Here is a 6,000-nt window from a genome sequence, read left to right on the forward strand (position 1 = left end):
TTCTCTGGTTTATTTATTGTACCTTTAAAACCTTGCAGTGAATGATTGTAATACAGTTACATAGTGAGTGAAATAAAGTTAATTTTTCTTCTATTTATAATTCTATTCAGAGTAAAATTCTGTTCTATTTAGAAAGAAATTAGGGTGGAGTTGTTTTTATTTTATACTAAACTGAGTAAATTATCATCATGTAGAGTAAAATATTTGCACTAAATAGAGTATATTTAACTCTGAAAGTATGACTCTGCCATAAGAGTAGATTTTACTCCATTTAGACTGGGACCAAATACTGTCTTTCTTAGAGTAAAATTTTATTCAGTTTGAGTAAAATTTACTCAGTGAATTTTACTGTGTATGATTCACTACTTTAATTGAAAAGTGCATCTTTTTTTAAACCAGCATTATTGTAAGGACAATCACTGAACATTAAGTCATATTTTTAAATCAATATCATTTTTATGGAAGCTGAATTTAAAGCAGATTTTTCAAAGTAACATTTTCAACCAGGACTGTTTATTCTTGACTTTCCTTATGTTTACAGAAACCCCAAGATTGTTAACTCACTTTATTCTCTTTTAAGCCAGTTTGAGCTTCTGACAAAACAAAAAAGTTATTCTCTTATTATTATTCTCTATTATTCTCTGCTAAAGAAGGTAACAAAAAAACAACAAAACATAAACATCTTTTCTTAGTATTTGCAAAAGTTCACCAATGACTTACTTGTGGGTTCTGTTATCAGTTATATCTAAATTCCCACGTGTTGTTTTTAAATGACTGAATTTGTGTTTTTAAGCTTGTGGTACTTTCTCTCACTTTCTGTACAGTTTTTCTCAATCGCTTTGGCTCAGTTCTCGCAGCAGAAAAGTCATCCTCACTACTCTTAATGCAATTCTCAAAGCAGTGTTGTCATTGTTTCTACACATACTTCAATACTAAAGATATTTATTACTGTGTTGATGCACTTCTCACTTGAGTCTGACAGCTCATCAAAACAGTTTGTACTTTTGTTGTTTACAGTCTAGGTCTGTCACTTTCTTGAATACTGTCCAGCATTGCATTAGTGTTTTCAATCAAGTTACAAAATTACAAGAACAATTTTACTTACAACAAATGAAAATACATACTTTCAGTCTTGTGTAACAGTTGCTCATCTAAATTTCTCTTTCTAGTATGTACTAAGAATGCTCTACTGAACTGATATCTGGTGACTGGAGTGTAGTGTTTTTCAATCTTCTTTTGTCTAATCTTGTTGAGTCTGTTCAAATTGTAGCCTCAGTTTCCTGTTCTTAACTGACAGGTGTGGCTCCCAGAGATGCTCTTTTGCATAGCTTGTCTGTAATGAGTGGTTTTTTTTTTTTTTGAGTTACTGTTTCCTTCCCAAGAGCTCGAAGTAATCTGGCCATTCTCCTCTGATATCAACAAAGTGTTTTCACCCAGACAACTGTCGCTCACTGGATGTTTTCTCATATCAGTCCATTCCCTGTAAACCCTGCAGGGGATTGTGTGGGAAAGTACATCTACAGTGTCTGAAATATTCACACAAGCTGACATCAAAATTCCCGCCATAAATAATTATTGTTCTTCCTTATTCTGATGCTTAGTTTCAACCTCAGTTCTCAACATCTGACGCTATGTTCTCAGATTGTACATACTTTCTTTGTCTGTTTTCGAGTAGCAGTATTTTGCTTCTCCATTTCATCAGTTTTGTAAAGTTTCAAATAAATCCTTTCCATTTCTTTTTTGCTGAAAACAAAGCACTCTACATTAGCCTTCATTTCTGCAGAACTCTTTCCAAAGTCAGTATGGTTTTGACAACCCCCCCCGCCAAAAAAAACCAAACATTTTATTGACTCAGTCTTTAAAGGTCAGTGAATGGTTTTTCATTTACCACAGAGCTGATGTGCTTGATTGACCATTCATGTTTCAACAAAAGTGAAAAAGATTTTGATCATTGGAGCATCTTTTGCACAGGTTACACTGTGTTATGAAAAATTCCCTAACTGTTTTCAAAACTGGATTATGAGTGGTGAGAATGACTTTTCTGCTGTGAGAACTGAGTCGAATTGATTGAGTCGAATCTAATTGGTTTTAATAAAGCCTTGAGACTTTATTACTACTTGAGACCAGTAGAGGGAGCTGCTGTCTTAAAAAAGATGAGTACCACATGGTCTTGGGGAATTATCACATGAAATGATGACAGTTTAGGGAGCGGGAAGATTTTAGATAAGGAAAATTGAGATTTTTTCTACCAAACTGTATTGGCATCACTAGTATATTTTCATATACCTCAAATTATTTATCATACAATACTACTACTCTGGAGTCTGATAACCTTTGGTGTAGGGATTCATTTTTTAAAGGGCACTACAAGTGCACCCAGAAAATGCTACCTTGCATTATATATCATTAATAATTGAAGTGATTTAATAGAATAGAATAGCTCTTTATTGTCATTGTACATGCACAATGAAACTGTGGAAGAGAACAGAAGTATATTTGTATATTTTGGCAAAAAGGTTCTAAATGCTTTTTAAAAATTAAAAGTAAATTACATGAGAGCAAAAATGCCTTGAAATATGAGCCTTTTTAAATGTACTATTTATTTTAAGAACTGAATTTACTTCAATAATTAATCAACAATTTAAGATAAAAAAAAAGTCAGTACTTTGTTCAAAGGTTGGCACAAATATGTAGTCAGCCAATCACATGGCAGCATCTCAATTTATTTAGGCATGTAGATATGTTCAAGATAACATTCTGAGGTTCAAACCGAGCATCAAAATGGTGATGGAAGGTGGTTTTAAGGCTTTAAGGTATCATTCTCTCAGAATGGCTGTCACAGTGGAAAAAAAGTATCCAGTACTGACAAGTCTGAACTCACAGGCCGAACTTTGAAGCAGATGACTTACAGCAGCAGAGGATTGCACCGGGTGCCACTCCTATCAGATAAGAACAGAAAACTGAGGCTACAATTCAGAAGGGTTTACCAAAACTAGGAAATAGAAGACTGGAAAAAAATTGGATAGTAGGGTCGGAATAAAGCATGGAGCCATCCTGATTTGTATCAGAGCTTCAGGCTGCTGTTGATAGTGTAATGGTGTGGGGCATGTTTTCTTGCCAATTTTGAGCACCTTATTGCCAACTAAGCATCGTTTAAGTGCCACAGCCTATATTGTCTGATGTCTGCTTCCAGTACGATAATGCACCATGTCCCAAACTTTGATAATCTAAAATTGGTTTCTTGAACATGACAATGAGTACTCAAATGGGCTCCAAAGTCATCAGAGTTCAGTTCAATACGGCATCTTTGTGATGTGGTGGAATGGGGCAGCTGATACATCTGCATTAACTGTGTGATGCTATTGTATCATGGACTAAAATCGCTGAGGAATTAAGGGAGTTCTGAAGGTAAAAGGGGGTCCTAGCAAGCCACTGATGAGTTTTTGCCTGAAATTGCAAATAGTTAAACATTGTGATTAGGGGGCACTTTTCTAACAAATGCAATGTGAGAGTGCAGTGTAAAGTCATAGTTTGTATTTTATGGATTTCTGTTTTGAAAATATGAAATGAGAATACAGATAAAGCTCTTATCAAGACAACTTTATAGTTATATGAATGTAGAAGTATTGTGATCTCCAGAGCAGTTATTTTTTCTCTTGAAGAGTGCCCAGGTTCTCCAAAGGACACAGAGCTCACACCAGAAACAGCCAACAAAGAAGATGCTCATGGTGGTGTTATGTAGGCTGGAGAAGATGAAGGGGCAGTGTGTGATAAAATTAACTAAATTCAAATTAAAAGCCTTGCCTCCCTTCTTGTTCATTTTTAACAATACCTTATTGATGAGTCATCTACAATTTGCATTAATAAATATTTTCAGAAGAACTCTCTGTGCACACTTTAATATGCTGTGGGGGAAAACAATAAAACAAAGTGTTAATTCAGCTGGGCACTATAGTTTTTAAAACACAGTACTGGGAATTATTTTCAGCAGTGGTTAAATACCTATTTGTTCCTCTTGTATTTCTGAATGTAAGACAGTGATGTAGTGGAGCAATGTGTCTGTTTATGATTAGAGAACCAGTGAACCTCAGGACTAATTTCAGCTAAATGTTAAAGTGTCTTTCCACAGATACTATGCAAGATACTTCACACTGAAAAGTGAAGCCACCAGACATTCATTAAACCTGGATTCTTGTTAAGAGCCAATAGGCGGTGCCTGATCAGGTGGCAAAATGCCTGTTTTTTTTCTGGGACTTTCTGGACTTGTTGTGGGACCTCAGCAAACACTTTGCTGAGGAGGTTTTGTTCAGTTGCTAGTTTCACATCACATTAAATAAAAATAAAGTTCAGTTTGTAAATGTATGGTCATTATTAGAGTGGAAAAAGATTATAAACTATACATTTCACTGTCATCTGAGAGAGGGTGTCAGATTCACCGTCTCTCAGATGATTTTAAAATACAAAGAAGATGACAATATAAGGTTCTGCTCATTCATGATGCCGCTGCATAATTAGAGTCTTTTTGACTCTCGATAATTTACAAAATAAATATGTTGTATTCAGTGCAGTGTGACTGTAAACGTATCAGGAGAGCCTTTACTGATGTTATAGATAAAGTGAGAAGTAGGGATTTTTTTCTCTTGTAATTTTTGATAATTTGATTTCTTTGTGCAATCAGTACAGTTGCCTCCTGCTGGTCGTTACAAAGAATGCAGATTTGGGGTGAAATCTTTCTGGTAGGAAAAAACGCAAGCTTAATTATCACTCAATCATTGCCGCACTGTCTGTAAGATAAAACAACAAAACAAACAAACAAACAAAAAAACAACAACTTTTATTTATATCATACATTAATCAGATAATTATTTTTCTATATTGAAATTTGAAACATCTTCGTTGCAGTCAAATACAATTCTTGTTTCATGGACTGGGAAATACAAGATCAATACCAAACCTAAAACACGTAATAAATATAGATTGTTCTACTCAAGGTAGATGTAAGTAAATGTTTTTATGAAAAATACAAGGGCTTATTTATTCATTTATTTATTTTTTATAGAACAACTCAAGGAACGCAACCTTAAAAGCTGAGCAGCCATTTAATTTTATAGGATACACTTAAGCATTTATGATACCATAAACAAATGTGGCAGCTCTCCACATCCTTGAAGCTGTAACCACAGAGGGTATGGCATTATTTCTTGAAAAGCAATTGATGATTGACTTTTATGTAGATCTAAAAATGTATTCACTTGATTATTTTTGCATACTTACAATACATGTCTGTGGTTGACTGTGGTTTGGCACTTGTATTTTGTAATAAATATGAAGACATATATTACATTTTTTTTCTTATTACCTTTTTAATGATCTCCAGTTTAAAACTGAGAGGAAACACAAGTCCTTGGGAGGGTTGCGTCAGGAATGGCATCTGGTGTGAAAATCTGTGCCAAATCAAAGCTGTAGATCCATCATCACTCAGTTCAGTTCAGTTTAGTTTAATTCATATAGTGCTAAAATCACAACAACACTCACCTTAAAGCATTTTATATTATAAAGCAAAGACCCTACAATAATAGAGAGAAAACCTAAATGAACAGAAAATCGTCCATGAGCAAGCGAGTGGCAACAGGGGGAGGGAAAAACTCCCTTTTAACAGGAAGAAACCTTCAGCAGACGCAGGCTTAGGGAGGAGCCATCTGTCATGACTGGTTGGGCATGAGGGGAGGAAAACATCAACTTTTTTCAAGTACAATATTTGATCTTGCCTGATTGGGACTCAGCTTTGGACACCTAATTGGATTTTGATCATTAGCTTGATCGATCTTTTGTGATAGAAGTAAGGTGCTCCAAATATATCAGCCTTCCACTCAGCAGCCTTCAGTCCTAAGCTTTTAGCCATCACGCCATCATGCAACAACACATCAGTCCACAGTAGACTTCTTCACACTGTCCCCCTCTTCACCCCATCATTAGCAACACCCTTTTCTGCCCCCCACA

The sequence above is a fragment of the Oreochromis niloticus genome, linkage group LG7, assembly GCF_001858045.2.
Source record: "Oreochromis niloticus isolate F11D_XX linkage group LG7, O_niloticus_UMD_NMBU, whole genome shotgun sequence".
Lineage (NCBI taxonomy): Eukaryota > Metazoa > Chordata > Actinopteri > Cichliformes > Cichlidae > Oreochromis > Oreochromis niloticus.